Source organism: Tachyglossus aculeatus, chromosome 11, assembly GCF_015852505.1.
Source record: "Tachyglossus aculeatus isolate mTacAcu1 chromosome 11, mTacAcu1.pri, whole genome shotgun sequence".
NCBI classification, from domain to species: Eukaryota; Metazoa; Chordata; class Mammalia; order Monotremata; family Tachyglossidae; genus Tachyglossus; species Tachyglossus aculeatus.
In genome coordinates, this window is record NC_052076.1 from 14,920,959 (window position 1) to 14,944,315 (window position 23,357).

General features: G+C 47.7%; 1 protein-coding gene and 1 non-coding gene across 3 annotated transcripts in view; both read right to left on the reverse strand.

The window, feature by feature from the left end:
* FBXL20 (F-box and leucine rich repeat protein 20) overlaps positions 1-23,357 on the reverse strand; it is a 136,826-nt gene that overhangs the window by 105,731 nt on the left and 7,738 nt on the right. The window lies entirely within an intron of this gene.
* LOC119935403 lies at positions 998-1,135 on the reverse strand. Its single transcript, XR_005453288.1, has one exon. It is a non-coding gene; the product is annotated as a small nucleolar RNA SNORA7 (small nucleolar RNA).

Below are 23,357 nucleotides of genomic sequence, written 5' to 3' on the forward strand. Positions count from 1 at the left end.
TTGAAACAATACAGTGGGAGCCGACCAAATCCCAATCCCGGCCGCCAGACAAATCCCAATCCCGGCCGCCTGACGCCGGCCTGGAGGAGCGGAGAGAAAGGAGGCCAGGATAAAGGGCAGCGAGGGTTCGGGCCGGCGAGGGAGGGTGGAGCTGGGGGACCTGGTTTCCTGGTTCCCTCTGGGCTTTACAATAAGGGCCAAGAGCCAGGCAGTGAAGACAAGGCAGACAGGCGTGTGGAGGCGTCTTTAAGTGGACGTGGCCCCCCCTTTTTTAAAAAATAGTATTTGTTAAGTTCTTACTATGTGCCAGACACTGTTCTAAGAGCTGGGGTAGATACAAGATCATCAGGTTGGACAGTCCCTGTCCCACATGGGGCTCCCAATCTTAATCACCATCATCAATCGTATTTATTGAGCGCTTACTGTGTGCAGAGCACTGTACTAAGCGCTTGGGAAGTCCAAGTTGGCAACATATAGAGACAGTCCCTACCCAGCAGTGGGCTCACAGTCTAAAAACCCCATTTTCCAGATGAGGGAACTGAAGTGAAGTGACTTGCCCACGGTCACACGGCGGACAAGTGGCGGAGCCGGGATTAGAACCCAGGTCCCTCTGGCTCCCTGGCCATCCGTGCTCTATCCACCAGGCCACGTTGCTGTTCAATTTGCTGAGACACAGTCCCTGGCCCACTCGGGGCTCACGGGTGCAAAGCTCAAAGAAAATATTTGGCATTTTTATGACATTGCCGTCTTATGCTGTGGAGTCGTGTCCGACCCACAGAACGCCCCACCTCCATCTGCAATCCTTCTGGTACTGTATCCATAGAGTTTTCTTGGTAAAAATACAAAATACCCTTGGCCTCCTTCCATGCGGTAAACTTGAGTCTCCACTCTCGACTCTCTCCCAAGCCGCCGCGGCTGCCCGGCACGGGTGAGTTTTGTTTTAGTACAGTGCTCTGCACACAGTAAGCGCTCAATAAATACGATTGATGGATTGATTGATTGTGGCAAATTGCCTTCCGCTCGCTAGCCACCGGCCAAGCTAGGAATGGAATGGGCAGGCCTCTGCTTGACTCTCCCTCCAGTAGCCGGGACCGGTAGAGTCCTAAAAACTCTCCAGGTGCCACCCTGAGAGACGGATTAACCTCAAGGAAAATACTGGACGCGCCAGAGTTTCTCCCTCGCCGAAGACCACCTGAGTTTCCTTTGTGGAGGAGTCTACTTCGAGACCTTTGTACGTTTCCAACGCGATGATCACCCCCTACGTCGTATTTTCATGTATTCAAATTCTGATGAAAATGGTTTCTACCTTGCATATATAGAAAACAGAACGGGGAGTTCCGACTGCCTGCGTTTGGTGCACAGTTTTGCTATTAGGGTGGTTGGTAGTCATTCATTCAATCGTATTCATTCAGTCGCATCCCGCCTCCACCAACTGTCAGCTGTGTGACTTTGGGCAAGTCACTCCACTTCTCTGTGCCTCAGTTGCCTCATCCGTAAAATGGGGATAAAGACTGTGAGCCCCACGTGGGACAACCTGATTACCTTGTATCCCCCCAGCGCTTAGAACAGTGCTTTGCATATAGTAAGTGCTTAACAAATGCCATTATTATTATTATTTATTGAGCACTTACTGTGTGCAGAGCACTGTACTAGGCGCTTGGGAAGTACAGGTTGGCAACACATAATAATGATAATAATAATAATAATGTTGGTATTTGTTAAGCGCTTACTATGTGCAAAGCACTGTTCTAAGCGCTGGGGTAGATACAAGATAATCGGGTTGTCCCAGGGTGGGCTCACAGTCTTCAACCCCATTTTACAGATGAGGGAACTGAGGCCCAGAGAAGTGAAGTGACTTGCCCAAAGTCACACAGCTGACAAGTGGCAGAGCCGGGATTTGAACCCACGGCCTCTGACTCCAAAGCCCGGGCTCTTTCCACTGAGCCACGCTGCTTCCCACATAGAGACGGTCCCTACCTGGTATGAAATGGGTAAATTCATTCAGTCAGTCGTATTTATTGAGTGCTTACTGTGTGCAAAGCACTGTACTAAGCGCTTGGGAGAGTCCAATATATGAAAGAGTGATTTCCGGGAATGGGGCCTGAAGGCCAGACTGAGCCCCCTCCTTCCTCTCCCCCGCCTTACCTCCTTCCCTTCCCCACAGCACCTGTATATATGTATATATGTTTGTACGGATTTATTACTCTCTCTATTTTATTTGTACATATTTATTTATTCTATTTATTTATATTTATTTATATATTTATTTATTTACCTATTTATATTTATTATATAATACATAATATATATAATATATTATTATATATTATATATATATTATATTTATTCTATTTATTTTGTTAATATGTTTTGTTCTCTGTCTCCCACTTCTACACTGTGAGCCCACTGTTGGGTAGGGACCGTCTCTAGATGTTGCCAACTTGGACTTCCCAAGCGCTAAGTACAGTGCTCTGCACACAGTAAGCGCTCAATAAATATGATTGAATGAATGAATGAACGTTCAGGTCATCCAAGACCGGACATCATCATCATCATCATCATCAATCGTATTTATTGAGCGCTTACTGTGTGCAGAGCACTGTACTAAGCGCTTGGGAAGTACAAATTGGCAACATATAGAGACAGTCCCTACCCAACAGTGGGCTCACAGTCTAAAAGACATAAACTGCCTTCACCTTTCACCCTAACAAACGGGGAAGGGACGCGGTGACCCGGCCGAATCAGAGAATCGAGGCCCCCACATCACCGGTTCTAAGAGAGGAAACCGGGGAAGGGATCCCCGCTGGACAGAAAGTCTTCTTTCAGAAGAAGCAGGACCACAGAAACAGCAATCAATCACCCGATGATATTTATTGAGCACTCACTACGTGAGTGCTAAGCACGTACTAAGCACCTGGGGGAATGTATTCTGATAAATTCCGATTTGCTGGCAGCCACCCCCGGGCTTGGTACAGTGCTCTGCACAAAGCAAGCGCTCAATAAATAGGATGGGATGAATGAACAAATGCCATAATTCCCAAGCGCTTAGTACAGCGCTCTGCACACAGTAAGCGCTCAATAAATGCGATTGATGATGATGATGATAATTGTTATTATTATTACAACAGAGTTAGCAGACACATTCTGTGGTACGGCCTGGTGGATAGAGCATGACTCTGGGAGTCCTGGGTTCTAATCCTGGCTCCGCCACTTCTCTGCTGTGGGACCTTGGGCAAGTCACTTCACTTCTCTGGGTCTCTGTTTACCTCATCTATAAAATGGGGATTAGGACTGTGAGGCCCATGTGGGACAGGGACTGTGTCATTTGTATCCACACCACCGCTTAGTACAGTGCCTGGCATATAATAATAATAATGATGATGATGGCATTTGTTAAGCACTTCACTTCTCTGTGCCTCGGTTACCTCATCTGTAAAATGGGGACTGAGACTGTGAGCCCCATGAGGGACAACCTGATAATCTTGTAGCCTCCCCAGCGCTTAGAACAGTGCTTTGCACATAGTAAGCGCTTAATAAATGTCATTATTATTATTATTATTAAGCGCTTACTATGTGCAAAGCACTGTTCTAAGAGCTGGGGGGGGCGGATACAAGGTGATCAGGTTGTCCCACGTGGGGCTCACAGTCATCAACCCCATTTTACAGATGAGGTAACTGAGGCTCCGAGAAGTTAAGTGACTTGCCCAGGGTCACACAGCAGACATGTGGCGGAGCTGGGATTCGGACCCATGACCTCTGACTCCAAAGCTCTTTCCACTGAGCCACGCTGCTTCTCTAGTAAGTGCTTACCAAATACCGCAATTATTCTTATTATTATTACTTGCCCACAGAGAACTTTTAGTCGGCGGTGGGGTGGGGGGGATATTTTCCAGTTTTCTACTCTACTTCCCTGCTGTGGGAGACTGGGCAAGTCACTTAACCTCTCTGGGTCTCGGCTTCTTCATCCATCCAGTGGGGATTAAACATTTGTTGTCTCACCCCCTTAGACTAAGACTTACACTTAGACTAAGCCCTCATCTTACCTCCTTCCCTTCCCCACAGCCCCTGCATATATGTATATATGTTTGTACATATTTATTACTCTATTTATCTTACTTGTACATATCTATTCTATTTATTTTATTTTGTTAGTATGTTTGGTTTTGTTCTCTGTCTCCCCCTTTTAGACTGTGAGCCCACTGTTGGGTAGGGACTGTCTCTATATGTTGCCAACTTGGACTTCCCAAGCGCTTAGCGCAGTGCTCTGCACACAGTAAGTGCTCAATAAATATGATTGATTGATTGATTGATTAGACCATGAGCCCCACGTGGGACGGGGACACTGCGGCCGACCTGATCATCGTCTAACTTCCCCAGTGCTTGGCACACAATACGCACTTCGCCAACATCACAATTATTACTGCCCAGGCTCTACCTCACTCAATCAGGGGTATTTACTGAGCACGAACTGTGAGCAGCACACTGCACTGAGCGCCTAATTGTGACCCCTGCCCACAGGGGGCTGATAGTCTCCACCTCCCGGCCACCCCACCCACACTCTTGGCTCTTCCACCGCCAACCTTCTCACTGCACCTCCACAGTAAACGCTTAACGAATACCATCATCGTCACCTGGGTGTATGCTAGTTGTGGGTCATGCCAATAACGGACTATATTCTCGGTTGGGGTCCCTCGTACCCATGGTGCCCAAGAAACAGGGTGTGTTGGTTCCACTGTGGGTGTTGGGGAAGACACTCCTTTCCCCCCTTCTGGACTGTGAACCCGCTGTGGGCAGGGATTGTCTCTCTTTGCTGCTGAATTGTACTTTCCAAGCGCTTAGTCCAGTGCTCTGCACACAGTAAGCGCTCAACAAATATGACTGAATGAGTGAAGGAATGAATCTCGTCTACCTCGCCGCTGGCCTCTCGCCCGCGTCCCGCCTCCGGCCTGGAACGCCCTCCCTCCTCGTATTCAACAATTATCCTTCCTCCCTTTCAAAGCCTTGACGAAGTTACATCTCCTCCAGGAGGCCTTCCCTGATTAAGCCCTCTTTCCTCTTCTCCCCTTCCCTTCTGCATCACCCTGATTTGCTCCCTTTATTCATCCTCCCCTCCCAGCCCCACAGCACTTATGTAAATATCTGTACTTTTTATTTTTATATTAGTGTGCATCTCCCCCTCTAGACTATAAGCTCGTTGTGGGCAGGGAATGTGTCTATTTATTGTTCTGCTGGCCCCTCCCAAGTGCTTACTAATAATAATAATAATAATGTTGGCATTTGTTAAGCGCTTACTATGTGCAAAGCACTGTTCTAAGCGCTTGGGGGGATACAAAGTGATCAGGTTGTCCCACGTGGGGCTCACAGCCTTAATCCCCATTTTACAGATGAGGTAACTGAGGCTCTGAGAAGTTAAGTGACTTGCCCAAGGTCACACAGCAGACATGTGGCGGAGCCGGGATTCGATTCAGTGCTGTGCACACAGTAAGCGCTCAATAAATACGACTGAGGCCCCTAATGCCAGCTCCGCCACTTGTCTGCTGAGTGACTTTGGGCAAGTCACTTCACTTCTCTGGGCCTCAGTACCTCATCTGGAAAATAGGGATTGATACTGTGAGCCCCATGGGGGACATGGACTGTGTCCAACTTGATTAGCCTGTATCTACCCCAGTGCTCAGTACAGTCCCTGGGGCACAGTAAGCACTTGAACACCATAAAAAAAAAAAGTAAGCGCTTCATACTACATATAATAATGAACTTTGGTCAAATAAAGACCTTGAAATCTGGCACCAAGCACTCTGAACACTGATGCTAATAATAGTAATGACAGTAATAGTGGTATTTACAGTGCTCAGTTTGTGCCAAGCACTGGGCTACCTGTATAAGCCTCACACCGCACTCCTGGGCTTTGGAGGAAGGAAAACACAGTCAGCACATTATTATTATTATATATTATTATTATAATGATAAACGTTGCATCTGTTAAGTACTTACTATGTGCCAGGCACAGTACTAAGCCCTGGGGTGGGTCCAAGCAAATCGGGCTGGACATGGTCCCTGTCCCACATGGGGCTCACAGTCTCCCGTTTTCCAGATGAGGGAACTGAGGCCCAGAGAAGTGCGGTGACTGGCCCAAGGCCACACAGCAGACAAGCGGCAGGGGCCGGCATTAGAACCCATGACCTCTGATTGCCAGGCCCGGGTGCTCTCCACTACGCCGTGCCGCTTCTCACAAGTGACTCGCCCAAGGTTGGCCCAGCAGGCAAGTGGGCGAAATCCGGCTTAGAACCCAAGTCTGTGAGCCCGCTGGTGGGGAGGGACCGTCTCTCTATGTGGCCAACTTGGACATCCCAAGCGCTTAGTACAGTGCTCTGCACACAGCAAGCGCTCAATAAATACGACTGACTGACTGAATGAATGAAAAGTCTCCAGCCTCCCAGTTCTGTGGTCTTTCCACCGGACCCTGCTGCTTCAACTTACACCTGGCAGGGCTCGGGAGGCCGGAGGGCCGTGAGGAGGAGGCCGGTGGAAGCTGGAGGCTTAATCGCCTCTAGGAACTATTCCAAGAAAGCTAAGGGCACCGCCCATCCCGCCCCTGGTCCCTGGAGATACCGGATTTGAACGCCGGGATGCTCGGCTTATCGGAATCTCCCCCTCGGAAGGGACCCCCGGCCACCTACAACTGTGCGGGGACGGAGGGAGAGGCTGGAAACGCCGTATGGTGACTAACGGTGTGTAATAATAATAGTGATAATGATGGCATTTATTAAGCGCTTACTATGTGCAAGGCACTGTTCTAATCAATCAATCATATTTATTGAGCGCTTACTGTGTGCAGAGCACTGTACTAAGTGCTGGGGAGGCTACAAGGCGATCAGGTTGTCCCACGGGGGGGCTCACAGTCTTCATCCCCATTTGGCAGATGAGGGAACTGAGGCGCAGAGAAGTGAAGTGACTTGCCCAAAGTCACGCAGCTGACAAGTGCCGGAGCTGGGATTTGAACCCCTGACCTCTGACTCCAAAGGCTGGGCTCTTTCCACTGAGCCCCGCGGCTGACTGGTCGATCCTAAATAGGTCGATCCTATTTATTGAGCTCTTACTGTGTGGACAGCACTGTACTGAACGCTTGGGAGAATACAGTACAACACCAAATGGACCCATTCCCCGTCCATAAGGAGCCCTGCTTCACCTCCCTCTTCTCCCTCCTTGGCCACCCCTGCCACAACACTCCATTGTCCAATTAATCCATGGCACATTTATTTTTATGGTATTTCCGAAGTGCTTACTATGCACTTCAGAGAAGCAGCGTGGCTCAGTGGAAAGAGCCCGGGCTTTGGAGTCAGAGGTCATGGGTTTAAATCCCGGCTCCCCCAACTGTCAGCTGCGTGACTTTGGGCAAGTCACTTCACTTCTCTGGGCCTCAGTTACCTCATCTGTCAAATGGGGATTAAGACTGTGAGCCCCCCGAGGGACAGCCTGATCACCTTGTAACCTCCCCAGCGCTTAGAACAGTGCTTTGCACATAGTAAGCGCTTAATAAATGCCATTATTATTCTTCCCCCTCCTTCCTCTTCCCCGCCCTACCTTCTTCCCCTCCCCACAGCACCTATATATATGTATATATGTTTGTACGTATGTATTACTCTATTTATTTTATTTGTACATATTTATTCTATTTATTTTATTTTGTTAATATGTTTTGTTTTGTTGTCTGTCTCCCCCTTCTAGACTGTGAGCCTGCTGTTGGGTAGGGACCGTCTCTATACGTTGCCAACTTGTACTTCCCAAGCGCTTAGTACAGTGCTCTGCACACAGTAAGCGCTCAATAAATATGATTGATGATGATGATGATATCTGTCATTTTATTTATTGGTATTGATGTATATATGTATATATGTTTGTACATATTTCTCTATTTTATTTGTACATATTTATTCTATTTATTTTATTCTGTTAATATGTTTGGTTTTGTTCTCTGTCTCCCCCTTCTAGACTGTGAGCCCACTGTGGGGTAGGGACTGTCTCTATGTGTTGCCAACCTGTACTTCCCAAGCGCTTAGTACAGTGCTCTGCAATCAATCAATCAATCGTTTTTATTGAGCGCTGCACACAGTAAGCGCTCAATAAATACGACTGACGATGATGATGATATCTGTCATTTTATTTATTGGTATTCATGTATATATGTATATATGTTTGTACATAGTTCTCTATTTTATTTGTACATATCTAGTCTATTTTATTTTGTTAATATGTTTGGTTTTGTTCTCTGTCTCCCCCTTCTAGACTGTGAGCCCACTGTGGGGTAGGGTCTGTCTCTATGTGTTGCCGACTTGTACTTCCCAAGTGCTTAGTACAGTGCTCTGCACACAGTAAGCGCTCAATAAATACGATTGATGATGATGATGATGATATCTGTCATTTTATTTACTGGTACTGATGTATATATGTATATATGTTTGTACATAGTTCTCTATTTTATTTGTACATATTTATTCTATTTATTTTATTTTGCTAATATGTTTGGTTTTGTTCTCCGTCTCCCCCTTCTAGACTGTGAGCCCACTGTTGGGTACGGACTGTCTCTATGTGTTGCCAACTTGTACTTCCCAAGCGCTTAGTACAGTGCTCTGCACATAGTAAGCGCTCAATAAATATGATTGATTGATTGATTTTACTTGTACATATCTATTCTATTTTGTTAATATAATAATAATAATAATGGCATTTATTAAGCACTTACTATGTGCAAAGCACTGTTCGAAGCGCTGGGGAGGTTACAAGGTGATCAGGTTGTCCCACAGGGGGCTCACAGTCTTAATCCCCATTTTACAGATGAGGTCACTGAGAAGTGAGGTGACTTGCCCAAAGTCATCCAGCTGACGATTGGAAGAGCCAGGATTTGAACCCACAACCTCTGACTCCAAAGCCCGGGCTTTTTCCACTGAACCACGCTGCTTCTCTAATATGTTCGGTTTTGTTCTCTATTTATTTATTTATTTTACTCGTACATATCTATTCTATTTATTTTATTTGGTTAATATGTTTGGTTTTGTTCTCTGTCTCCCCCTTCTAGACTGTGAGCCCACTGCTGGGTAGGGACCGTCTTTATATGTTGCCAACTTGTATTTCCCAAGCACTTAGTACAGTGCTCTGCACACAGTAAGCGCTCAATAAATACAATTGATTGATTGACTGATTGTCTCTGCCCATCTAGACAGTAAGCTCATTATGGGCAGGAAAAGTCCCTGTTTATGGTTCTGTTGTACTTTCCCAAGCACTTAGTACAGTGGTCTGCACACAGTAAGTGCTCAATTAATACAACAATGAATAGTATGTGCTGTTGTACTTTCCCAAGCACTTAATATAGTGGTCTGCACACAGTAAGTGCTCAATTAATACAACAACGAATAGTATGTGCTTAACAAATACCATAAGTACCACACCATCAATATTTTAAAAATTGGGGGTCTCTGCAGGAGAGTCCATGATTCAGTGCAAAACTATCCCTCATTTTAGGTGCATCTGGACAAAATTCTTGCTCTGCCTGTGGGTTGGTTTTTTTTTTTACGGTATTTGTTAAGCTTTTACTATGTGCCAGGCACTGTACTAAGCGCTAAGATTCATTCATTCAATCATATTTATTGAGCGCTTACTGTGTGCAGAGTACTGAACTGAGCGCTTGGAAAGTACAATTCAGGAATAAAGAGAGATAATCCCTGCCCACACCCGGCTTACAGTCTAGAAACAAGCTTACCAGGTTCGACACAGTCCCTGTCCCACACGGGGCTCTCAGTCTTAATCCTCATTTTCCAGACGAGGTAACTGAGGCACAGAGAAGTTAAGTGACTTGCCCAAGGGTCACACAGCCGACACGTGGCGGATCCAGGATTAGAACCCAGGTGCTTCCGACCTGTGGGAGCCCCTGGGCCGTGCTGTTTTTCCATGTTGCAACGTCAAACCTCAAGCCAAGCCATCGTTAGTTATTGACATTTAGGAAAAACGTAGGAAAAAGGGGTGAAAACTCGAGAGTGTCGAGTTTAATTTGTTTTCTAGACATATAGAATTCTTTTCCAGTTGCCAAGACTAATTTAACCAGCTGATTTAACCGGTGTTTCTCAAGCTTTTGGTCGGCTGCGTGGCGACCCGCGGAAAATAAATCTATTCACATTTCACTGGCGGTGGCGGGAACGGATTCCAAAGCGGCTTAGGGGGCTGAGATCACAACAGCTAATTAATTGGCTTTGCCCTGACCAGAACTGCGTGCAGGGAAAGCAGGGAAAGCAGGGAAAGCGTCTCTCTCCCTGTCGGGAGAACATGGAATACCCTCAAGAAGTCAGTCACGAATTGGCCTTGGGCTATTCTCCTGGAACTAATAATAATCGTAATAATAACTGTGGTATTTGTTAAGCACTTACTGTGTGCCAGGCACTGTACTAAGCGCTGGGAGAATACCAGCTAATCGGGTTGGACCCAATCCCTGTCCCACATGGTGCTCGGAGTCTAAGCATTGTGTTTGGGGGGGGAATAATACTAAAATAATAATAATAATGTTATTTGTTAAGAGCTTACTAGGTGCCAAGCACTGTTTTAAGCGCTGGGATAGATACAAGGTTATCAGATTGTCCCACGTGGGGCTCGCAGTCTTCATCCCCATTCGACTGCTCTGCACACAGTAAGCGCTCAATAAATATGATTGAATGAATGAATGACAGATGAGGTAACTGAGGCCCAGAGAAGTTCATTCATTCATTCATTCAATCGTATTAATTGAGCGCTTACTGTGTGCAGAGCACTGGACTAAGAGCTTGGGAAGTGCAAGTTGGCAACATATAGAGACGGTCCCTGCCCAACAGTGGGCTCACAGTCTAGAGGTGGCGGGGTGGGGGTGGGGGGTTAAGTGATCTGCCCAAAGTCACACAGCTGAGAAGTGGCGGAGCCGGGATTAGAACCCACGACCAACAGGAACCACAACAGGCATTTCATCCCCATTTGACAGATGAGCTGAGCTGTGGGGCTCTCCCCCTTTTAGACTGTGAGCCCACTGTTGGGTAGGGACTGTCTCTATATGTTGCCAACTTGTACTTCCCATGTGCTTAGTACAGTGCTCTGCACACAGTAAGCGCTCAATAAATACGATTGACGATGATGATGATGAGACAACTGAGGCCCATGGTCACCCAGCAGTACTGTCTCCAGAAGCCCTGTCTCCCAAGCCCGTGCTCTTTCCACGCGGCCCCGCTGTTTCTCTCCTACGACTCATTCGCTCGTTCGGTCGTATTTATTGAGCGTTTACTGTGTACAAAGCACTGTACAAAGCGCTTGGGACAGTACAATATAACAATAAACAGGCACATTCCCCGCCCACAGCGAGCTTACAGTCTAGAGGGGGAGGCAGAGATTGATAAAAATAAACGACAGATATGGAGATGAGTGCTGTGGGGCTATGAGGGGGGGATGAATAAAGGGAGCGAGTTAGGGCGAAGCAGAAGGGAGGGGGAGGAGAGGAAAGGAGGCTCCTCTACTGCTCATCTGCAGAGGCCCCTCAACAGGTTACTAGCCCATCTCTACATTTCAGTAGCCTGCAAACTGCCAGCCCCATTCTCCATCCTATGTAGCAAAATTGGCTACGGGCAGGAGTAATAATAATAATAATGATGGTATCTGTTAAGTGCTTACTTTGTGCCAGGCACTGTGCTAAGCACTAGGGTGGAGATGAGCAAATCGAGGTGGATGCAGTCTCTGGCCCACGTGGGGCTCACAGTCTCAATCCCCTGCAAACTGCCTGCCCCATCCTCCATCCTAACTAGGTAGCAAAAATGGCTACGGACAGGAGTAATAATATTAATAATGATGGTATCTGTTAAGCGCTTACTTTGTGCCAGGCACTGTGCTAAGTGCTGGGGTGGAGACGAGCAAATCGAGGTGGATGCAGTCCCTGGCCCACGTGGGGTTCAATCTCAATCCCCTGCAAACTGCCAGCCCCGTCCTCCATCCTAACAAGGTAGCAAAATTGGCTACGGGCAGGAGTAATAATAATAATAATGATGGTATCTGTTAAGTGCTTACTTTGTGCCAGGCACTGTGCTAAGTGCTGGGGTGGCGATGAGCAAAGCGAGGTGGATGCAGTCCCTGTCCTACGTGGGGCTCACAGTCTCAATCCCCTGTAAACTGCCAGCCCCGTCCTCCATCCTAACAAGGTAGCAAAAATGGCTACGGGCAGGAGTAATAATAATAATGATGATGGTATCTGGTAAGCACTTACTTTGTGCCAGGCACTGTGCTAAGCGCTGGGGTGGAGATGGGCAAATCAAGGTGGATGCAGTCCCTGCCCAACGTGGGGCTCACAGTCTCAATCCCTTGCAAACTGTCTGCCCCGTCCTCCATCCTAACAAGGTAGCAAAAATGGCTATGGGCAGCAGTAATAATAATAATAATGATGGTATCTGTTAAGCGCTTACTTTGTGCCAGGCACTGTGCTAAGCGCTGGGGTGGAGATGAGCAAAGCGAGGTGGATGCAGTCCCTGTCCTACGTGGGGCTCACAGTCTCAATCCCCTGCAAACTGCCTGCCCCGTCCTCCATCCTAACAAGGTAGCAAAACTGGCTACGGGCAGGAGTAATAATAATAATAATAATGGTATCTGTTAAGCGCTTACTTTGTGCCAGGCACTGTACTAAGCGCTGGGGTGGAGATGAGCAAAGCGAGATGGATGCAGCCCCTGCCCCACGTGGGGCTCACAGTCTCGATCCCCTGCAAACTGCCTGCCCCGTCCTCCATCCTAACACGGTAGCAAAAATGGCTAAGGGCAGGAGTAATAATAATAATAATGATGGTATCTGGTAAGTGCTTACTTTGTGCCAGGCACTGTACTAAGCGCTGGGGTGGAGACGAGCAAATCGAGGTGGATGCAGTCCCTGCCCAACGTGGGGCTCACAGTCTCAATCCCCATTTTTACAGGTGAGGTAACTGAGGCTTAGAGAACAGAAGTGAATTGATCACGGTCACCCAGCAGAGAAGTGGCGGAGCCGGCATTAGAACCCATGACCTTCTGAATCCCATGCCGACTCGCTAGCCACAGAGCCACCAGATTCCACAGCGTGGCTCGGTGGAAAGAGCCGGGGCTTTGGAGTCCGAGGTCATGGGTTCGAATCCCGACTCTGCCACGTGTCCGCTGTATGACCTTGGGCAAGTCACTTCACTTCTCTGAGCCTCAGTGACCTCACCTGTCAAATGGGGGTTAAGACTGTGAGCCCCAGGTGGGACAACCTGATCACCTTGTATCTCCCCAGCGCTTAGAACAGTGCTCTGCTCACAGTACGCGCTTAACAAATGCCATCACTATTATTATTATTATTCCCCGGCCGCTGGCACAAATGCCACTCGGACAGAAAGGGCAGCTGCCACGGAGGCCCTTTGGACAGCCTAATAACGGGGCGGGCACTCTCTCCCTGGCACCGGAGGAAGGGCAGGGCCCACTGGTTGGGTTTTTCTTGGCTTTCGGTTCAGTAACTTGGCGAGGAAGGCACCCCGGCAAATAAATGCCGTGGGAGTGTGTAGCTGCAGTGGAGCCAGTTTGGGCAATCCTCTGGCACTCTGCCCCCTGTGCCCCTCTCGATCAAATTTTGTCCAGAAATTTGTTTTCTTTGTCCAGAAACGCTCTGGGCATGTGACTCCCCTCCTCAAAAATCTCCAGTGGCTACCAATCAACCTACGCATCAGGCAGAAACTCCTCACCCTGGGCTTCAAAGCTGTCCATCCCCTCGCCCCCTCCTACCTCACCTCCCTTCTCTCCTTCTCCAGCCCAGCCCGCGCCCTCCGCTCCTCTGCCGCCGCTCACCTCCTCACCGGGCCTCGTTCCCGCCCGTCCCGCCGTCGACCCCCGGCCCACGTCCTCCCCCGGGCCCGGAATGCCCTCCTTCCGCACATCCACCAAGTTTTTCTTCCTCCCTTCAAAGCCCTACTGAGAGCTCACCTCCTCCAGGAGGCCTTCCCACACTGAGCCCCCTCCTTCCTCTCCCCCTCCGTACCTCCTTCCCCTCCCCATAGCACCTGTATATATTTGTACATATTTATTACTCTATATATATTCTATTCATTTTAATTTGTTAATATGTTTTGTCCTCTGTCTCCCCCTTCCAGACTGTGAGCCCACTGTTGGGTAGGGGCCGTCTCTACATGTTGCCAACTTGGACTTCCCAAGCGCTTAGTCCGGTGCTCTGCACATGGTAAGCGCTCAATAAATACGACTGAATGAATGAATGAATATTTGGTCACTGCCCCTGAAGCCGGGCAACGGCTGAGGAAATATCTGGATTCCCTTTATCTCGCTCTGGTCCTGTGACTTGCTTCCATTCTCGCTAGCTGGCATCCAGCGAGCTGACGGCCCCAGAGGCCAACGGTGCTTTCTTTCCTTACCTTGTGCCCCGCCGGTGCCCGACACTGGCAGAGCGCGACGACAGGCCCTAAGAGAAAGAGCCCGGGCCTGGGTTCTAATTCCCGCTCCACCACATGTCTGCTGGGCAAGTCACTTCACTTCTCAGTTCCCTCATCTGTAAAATGGGGATGAAGACTGTGAGCCCCACGTGGGGCAGGGACTCTGTCCATCCTGATTACCCTCTATCTGCCCCAGCGCTTAGACACTGCTTGGTACATAGTAAGAGCTTAACAAGTGCCATAATGATTAATTACACGAGCAGGAGAGACTCCAGGTATAAATGGGTCCAGCAGAATTAGGACCAACTAATCCCCTTCTGGCGTCGGTCGAGAACCACCGTCCCAAGATTTCTAATGGTCCAGCTGCTCCACTGAGGCAATTTGGAGGAGTATGATGATGTAGGAAGTGTTTCTCTCTCTCTCTCTCTCTCTATATATATATATATACACACACATATATATAATATATATAAATATATATAAATATATATATATATATATGTGATCCCTGCCCTTCCTCTGGACTGTGAGCCCTTCCTCTGGACTGTAAGCCCACTGTTGGGTAGGGACCATCTCTATATGTTGCCAACTTGTACTTCCCAAGTGCTTAGTACAGTGCTCTGCACACAGTAAGCGCTCAATAAATACAATTGAATGAATGAATAAATATATATACATATACACACATGAGATGCAGCATGGCTTAGTGATGAAGCACAGGCCTGGGAATCAGAAGGACCTGAGTTCTAATCCCACCTCTACCACATGCCTGCTGGGATTACCTTGGGCACGTCACTTAACTCCTCTGTGCCTCAGTTACCTCATCTGGAAAATGGGAATTAATAATCAATAATGATTATTATTATGGTTCTTGGTAAGGGCTTATGATGTGTCAAGCAGTGTTCTAAATTAAGAATGGGAGCCCCATGTGAGACAAGGACTGTGTCCAACCCAATGTGCTTGTATCTACCTCAGTGCTCAGTACAGTGCCTGGCACATAGTAAGATCTTAACAAATACCACAATAATTATCATTTTATTGTATTTTATATCTATATCTATATATACATACATGTATATATATATATATATATATTAGAGAAGCAGCGTGGCTCAGTGGAAAGAGCCCGCCTTTGGAGTCAGAGGTGAGGGGTTCAAATCCCAGCTCCGTCAATTGTCAGCTGTGTGACCTTGGGCAAGTCACTTCACTTCTCTGAACCTCAGTGACCTCATCTGTCAAATGGGGATTAAGACTGTGAGCCCCACACGGGACAACCTGATCACCCTGCAACCTCCCCGGTGCTTAGAACAGTGCTTTGCACATAGTAAGCGCTCAATAAATGCCATCATTATTATTATTATATCTATGTATGTGTGTCTATATGAGTGTGTGTATTTATGTGCACGTGTGTGGGGTGTATGAACTAAACATACGCCCATCATGTACAGATCTTATTTGGGGTAGCCACTTAAAATAATTGCCGGGAGAACCGGGCCTGTAAAAGAAACCTTCCTTCGACTATTGCAAATTTGTTCTGGCTCAGTCACAATTCTAAGTATTTCGCCTGACTTTCCAAAACAGCTAAATAAGTAGCCGGGCTCCATCGCGCGCAAATATAGCCGCATCAGAACCACAACCTCTCGATCCGTTTCCGGCAGGTCTGAATCCTTCTGTGAAAGCTCTGGGAGCTGGAGTAGAGCTCCCGGTTGCAAAGGCCCGTTTTCCAAACTCTTTAAGGTTTTTTGGCCCCGTTGTCGAGGAATTTGCTGAGTACAGAGGAGCAAAGAGGGGACAAACCGGGAGAAGCATCTAAATATGGTCTGTTTCGAGACATTTGCTTTATTTTCTTCCTGGATTTTGTTGGTCATGGAATTTTTATGCTTGACGGTCTAAAAATAGCCTCAGGATGCCACGGTATTAGCGAGGATTCCTAAAACAAACTTCTTCGCTGGCGAGAGAACTATTTTCTAAAGGAACCTTAAGTGGGACAGAAAGAATAAGCTCTTAAAACACCACAGTCGTTATTATTATTATGAAAGGGGAAAGGACTGTAGGGCTCACAACAATGGTCGGGGGAAAGGGGGGGGAAAGGGGAGAAAAGTTCAAACACCCAACACAAGGACCTGATGAACGTGAATGAGTGTTTCACGATCCACAGCTATCATTATCAGAGAAGCAGTGTGGCTCAGTGGAAAGAGCCCGGGCGTGGGAGTCAGAGGTCGTGGGTTCTAATCCCAGCTCTGCCACTTCTCAGCTGTGTGACTTGGGGCAAGTCACTTAACGTCTCTGGGCCTTTTTCCTCTCCTCCTCCCCATCCCCCCCCCAGCCCTACCTCCTTCCCCTCCCCACTGCACCTGTATGTATGTTTGTACAAATTTATTACTCTATTTATTTTACTTGTACATGTTTACCATTCTATTTATTTTGTTAATGATGTGCATCTAGCTTTACTTCTATTTATTCTGATGACTTGACACCTGTCCACATGTTTTGTTGTCTGTCTCCCCCTTCTAGACTGTGAGACCGCTGTTGGGTCGGGATCGTCTCTAAATGTTGCCAACTTGTACTTCCCAAGCGCTTAGTACAGTGCTCTGCACACAGTAAGCGCTCAATAAATACGACGGAATGAATGAATGAATTTCCCTCATCTGGAAAAGGGGGATGAAGACTGTGAGCCCCACGTGGGACGAGCTGATCACCTTCTATCTCCCCCAGCTCTTAGAACAGTGCTTGGCACATAGTAAGAGTGTAACAAATACCAACATTATTATTATTATATTATTATTATTCTTGCGCGATAGGAAAGGTACACGACTCACAGCTTTGGTGGCGGGGAGAGGAACGTTCCAACACCCCAAACCGGGACCTGATGAACCTGATGTGGGACAGAGTGAATGAGTGCACCAACGCCCCAGCTGTTATTATTATTACTATTATTATTATTCTTCTTACGAGATGAGAAAGATAAAGGCCTCATTGCATTGCTGATGGAGAAAGAAATGTTCAAACACCTAGAACATGGACCTGATGAACCTGACGTGGGACAGAGTGAATTAGTGCTCCAATGTTACAGTTATTATTATTACTATTATTACGAGATGGGAAAGGTATAGGACTCACGACACTGGTGGTGACGAAAGAAATGTTCAAACACCCAAAACAAGTACCTGATTAACCTAATGTGGGACAGGGTGAATTAGCGCTTCAACACTACCATTATTATTATTATTATGAGATGGGAAAGGTATAGAACTCTCAGCTTCGGTGGGGGGAAAGAAATGTTCAAACATTCCCCCGCCCGCCCCGCCACAAAAACAGACCTGACGAAGCCTTGTTTCCAACCAGTCTATTTGCAAATCCAACAGAAAAATTCAATCCCAAGGGAACACTCCAAAGTTTAGGAAGTGGGTAGGGGAAATGAACGTCTGTCATCCACTTGAGGTCCGCCCTGTCTGTGACTACCATTTACGAACTTGACGCTTATTAAACGCTTGACGAATACCATAAAATTAAAACTCACACTGACGATAAACTTATTCACCCTTTCCTTACCAGATCTGGAACCATCACAACACTTGAGGACCGCCCTGTCTGTGACTACCACTGACGAACTTGACGCTTGTTAAGCGCTTGACGAATACCATAAAATTAAAACTAATACTGACGATAAACTTATTCACCCGTTCCTTACCAGATCTGGAACCAATCACAAGAGGGCCTGTGACCCTCGGAAAGGGAAGCTGTGAACGGTCGTGGAAGAAACCGGCTAAACCTCGACTTCAAGTGGTTTATCCCTCGACGCCGGGATGGCTCAGGGGGACACCCTCCCACCCCACGTCTTCGGACGGCCTGACGTTTGAGACCCAGAACCGAAGGGAGAAGACCCCAGACGGTGACTGCTTAAAGAGGAAACACACCTCAGGTTCAGAGGAGACAGGGAGGGAGAGAGGAAGTGAATTACTTAACAAAACAAGCGCCAGCCTCATGGCAGGGGTGGAATTACCCAGATGATCACTTTCAGAGTTAGGAAACAGGGCAAGTGCCAAGCAGGACCACTTCAATAGCCACTGTATGATACTGCGTTTATATATTACATTGCATTAGATAAAAACGGCGTGGGAAACGGCGTGGCCCGGTGAAAAGAGCACGGACCTGAGAGTAAGAGGATTTAGGTTCTAACCCCAGCTCTGCCACTTGCCTGCTCTGTGGCTTTGGGTAAGTCACTTCACTTCTCTGGGCCTTAGTTACCTCATCTGAGAAATGGGGACGAAATTCCCCTTCTCCCTCCCCCTTAGATGGCGAGCCCCAGATGGGGCAGGGCCTGTTCCAATCTTTCAACCCCAGTGTTTGGCCCAAAGTGAGCACTTGTATACCGTTATCCTCATCTTCATTACCCCTGGGGTACACATTCCTCCTCTTTAGCCACTGGTCTAATCCCCCATGTGGAACCGGGACTGTGCCCAACCCGATCTGCTTGCATCCACCCCGGCGCTTAGTATAGTGCCTGGCACACAATGAGCGCTGAACGAATACCGCGATTACTATTATTACTATTAATTCAGATCCAAAATCCACCGGGCTCACACTCTGTGCATATCGCTGCAAATTCTCAACCGCAGAGAAGCAGCGTGGCTTAGTGGCTAGAGCATGGGCCCGGGACCTGGGTTCTAATCCCGGCTCCGCCCCATCTCTGCTGTGTGTGACATTAGGCCAGTCGCTTCCCTTCTCTGGGCCTCGGTTCCCTCATCTGTAAAATGGGGATTAAGAGGGGGAGCCTCATGTGAGACGGGAACTGTGTTCAACCTGATTAACCTGAATCTACCCCAGTGCTTAGAATGGTGCTGGGAACATAGGAAGTGCTTAACAAGTGCTATAAATTAGTATAATTAGCAATAAAAATGGTAATAATTACTATTATTAGCAATAATTCATTCATTCATTCAATCGTATTTATTGAGCGCTTACTGTGTGCAGAGCACTGTACGAAGCGCTTGGGAATAATAATAATAGTAATAATAATAAACGTATTGGGGCAGAGCAACACTAACAAAATGACTTCTCAAAGACAGCAATGGACGAAAAGCAAATTTAGACCAGACAGCCCCAGCCTCAAGCTTGAGTTATGGACAGCTAGTGAACCCTGGTATTTTTCAGATACCGTCGACTGCCTAGCCCGGATTTATTTAAAGAATCAATCGGTGCTATTTAACGTGCGCTTATTACGTGTAGAGCACTACACTGAGCGCTTGGGAGAGTACAACAGAATCAGCTGACACGTTCCCAGTTTCCCGGCTACAGAAAGCCGCCCCGCTCACCTAATAAATCAATCAACGGTACTTACTGAGCGCTTATGATGATGGTGATGGTGTCTGTTAAGCGCTTACTATGTGCCAGGCACTGCACTAAGCGCTGAGGTGGATACGAGCAAATCGAGTTGGACACAGTCCCTGTCCCATGTGGGGCTCCCAGTCTCAATCCCCATTTTACAGATGAGGTGACTGAGGCCCAGAGAAGTGACTTGCCCAAAGTCACACAGGAGACAAGGGGTGGGGCTGGGATCAGAATCCGTGTGCAGAGCACTGTGCTAAGCACTTGGGAGAGTACCACAGAATCAGCAGGAACGTTCCCTGTCCATAACAAGCGTAGAGTCCACAGAAAGCTGCTCTGCTCACCTAATCAAATCACCTGGTGGTATTTAATGAGCGTCTGCTGTGCGCAGAGCACTGTACTAAGCGCTGGGGAGAGCACAGACCAGTAGAATAGGTGGATCCCATCGCCTGGCTCCCCGTGACTCGGTCCTTTGAAATGGAGGGATTTGATTTGAGAGTGCCACCCACCTCAGTACTTCTTTTCCCTGGCAGACCTCTTTCAACAAAATGGAACAAGTGACTGACATCCCCTGGAAAAACACAGAGCGGGTTTTCCACCCGACCTGATTTGGAAAATGTGCTTATTTACGTTGTACGAGGTTCTTTCTCCTGGGGCCTGATTTTTTTTTTTCCTTTTCCCCCCCCCCTTTTTTTTTTAACTATATCATTCCTGTGGCCTCAGCTGTCAACTGCCTGGCGCATAGTAAGCGCTTAACAAATATCATCGGCATCATCCATCCGGCCCATGCTGAAAGTGGTATCGCGACAAATGGACCGAAGGAGAGTTGGGAAGAACCGCACGGCACAAATAAAGGGGCGCTAATCCCTCTCTTCAATACAGCTCCCATTTTTAAGGGAAAATTGCAAACTGAACCAGGCCATTAGGAGAAGCTGTCCGCTAAGTATTCGCTCATATTTACTGAGCGCTTCCTGGGTGCAGAGCGCTCAGGAGGGTACAATGTAACAGTTAAGTGACTTGCCCAAAGTCACACAGCTAAGTGGCGGCGCCAGGATTTGAACCCACGACCTTTAACTCCAAAGCCCAGGCTCTTTCCACTGAGCCACGCTGCTTCCCTATACTCCCCCTCTAATTTATTTTAGGGTCAGTGTCCCCCGTTAGATTGTCAACTCCTTGAGGGCAGGGATCACGTCTGCCCCTTTTTTTATACGCCCCCATAAGCGTTTAGTGCTTTATACCCCGTAGGCACTCGCTCCTAGCGGAAAGAGTCCCGGCCGGGACCAACCGGGTTCTAACCCCGTCTCTGCCGCCTTGCCCGCTATGGGACCTTGGGCAAGCCACTTTGCTTGTCTTGGTGAAATGAAGCACTTAGAACAGTGCTCTGCGCACGGTAAGCGCTCAAGAAATACCACTGATTGATTTGGTAAAACCTGGGTTCTAATCCCGGCTCCGCCGCACGTCTGCTGTAAGTCACTTCACGTCCCCGGGCCTCAGTTTCCTCAGCTGGAAAATGGGGATTTGATACCCGCCTTCCCTGGTGTTTAGACTGGGCGCCCCGAGCCGGGCAGGGACTGCGTCCGACCTGATTGTCCTGCATCTACCCCCGTGCCTGGTAGGGTGCTCGGCAGACGTTAAGAGCCTTATACCCCAATTATTATTATTGATCGACATAAATAGCAATTGAATATTATCGCCGGGTCACTGGCTACAGCTCGGGAAAACACAAAGCCATAGTCTCTGCCCACAAACGGCTTAGTCTTTTAATGGGAGAGGCAGACCCCAAAAAAATTTACCAAGAGAGCGACCCCAATTATGGACTGTGCACTGGATTGCACATCTGCACACAACTAATTGATGGAGAGATCTACCTCCTTCCCTTCCCCACAGCACCTGTATATATGTATATATGTTTGTACATATTTATTACTTGTACATATCTATTCTATTTATTTTATTTTGTTAATATGTTTGGTTTTGTTCTCTGTCTCCCCCTTCTAGACTGTGAGCCCACTGTTGGGTAGGGACTGTCTCGATATGTTGCCAACTTGTACTTTCCAAGCACTTAGTACAGTCCTCTGCACACAGTAAGTGCTCAATAAATGTGATTGATTGATGGATTAATAATGATGATGGCATTTATTAAGCGCTTACTATGTGCAAAGCGCTGTTCTAAGCACTGGGGAGGTTACAAGGTGATCAGGTTGCCCCACAGGGGGCTCACGGTCTTAAGCCCCATTTTACAGATGAGGTAACTGAGGCACAGAGAAGTGAAGTGACTGGCCCCAAGTCACCCAGCTGACAATTGGCGGAGCTGGGATTTGAACCCATGACCTCAGACTCCAAAGCCCGGGCTCTTTCCAATAAGCCACACTAATAACTATCGTTATTATCATTATGTTAATTGTTGAAAAGGACAAGGCAGACTTTCCTCTGTTGGAAAGGTATCCCTGGGCCCCAGTTACCTCATCTGGAAAATGGGGATTGAGAGCGTGAGCCCCACATGGGACAGGGACTGTGTCCAAACTATCTTGTATCTCCCCAGCGCTCAGAACAGTGTTTGGCACAAAGCAAGCGCTTAATACCACCACAATTATTATTACTACGGTTATTATCATTATGTTAACTGTTGAAAAGGCCAAGGCAGACTTTCCCCTGTTGGAAAGGCCTCACGAGGAGACATGGGGTGGGTCAGGCTAAGGACCACCCCGCCTCACACTCTGGCCTGCCTCACGAGGGTCCAGGGCGATAAAACCACCCGCCTCTGACGCAAAAAGTTCACGAGGATTACTGAAGCTCTTTCTCAAAATGTCCCGCACGAACAGACAGATGTTTCTAACTGTGAAGAGGGGAGAAAATTTCGCAGAAGGTAAAATTGAAAGAAGGGCCGTTTTCCACACTTTACTGCTGACCATCCGGGCCAAACTGTAAGAGACTGGCAGGGGCCGCTCCGTTTCACAGGCCGTGAAGATTACTCAGTGCTGAACTTTGAGGGCAGGATTCAAACTCCGGGGAGGGTGGGCTGGGGGAGAAACTGCAAAAAATGAAGTACAGATTCCCGGATTTTATCATTTCAGGGTGGCTGGCGTTGTTGGGTTTAATTCCAAAGTTACCTAACAGGGAGCAGAGCAGCCAAATTTTCCACATTTCTTCAGAATTATTCATAATAATAATGGTATTCGTTAAGTGCTTACTATGAGCTGGGCACTGTACTGAACACTGGGGATGGATGAGAACCAGGCAGCTGGAGGTGTCTAACGGTCCTCCGCTTCAGGCGCGCTGCTGCTCGCTTCCTGGAAGGAAGCCTTCCCTGATTAACTCCTCTTCTCCCGCTCTCTTCCGCGTCGCCCCGACTCGCTGTCTGTTCATCCTCATCATCAATCGTATTTATTGAGCGCTTACTATGTGCAGAGCACTGTACTAAGCGCTTGGGAAGTACAAATTGGCAACATAGAGAGACAGTCCCTACCCAACAGTGGGCTCACAGTCTAAAAGGACTCCTCCCTCCCAGCCCCACGGCAAACATGTCCATATCCGTCATATATTTGGTTATTTCATTATTTACTTAATGTAGATTAATGTCCGTCTCCCCCTCTAGAC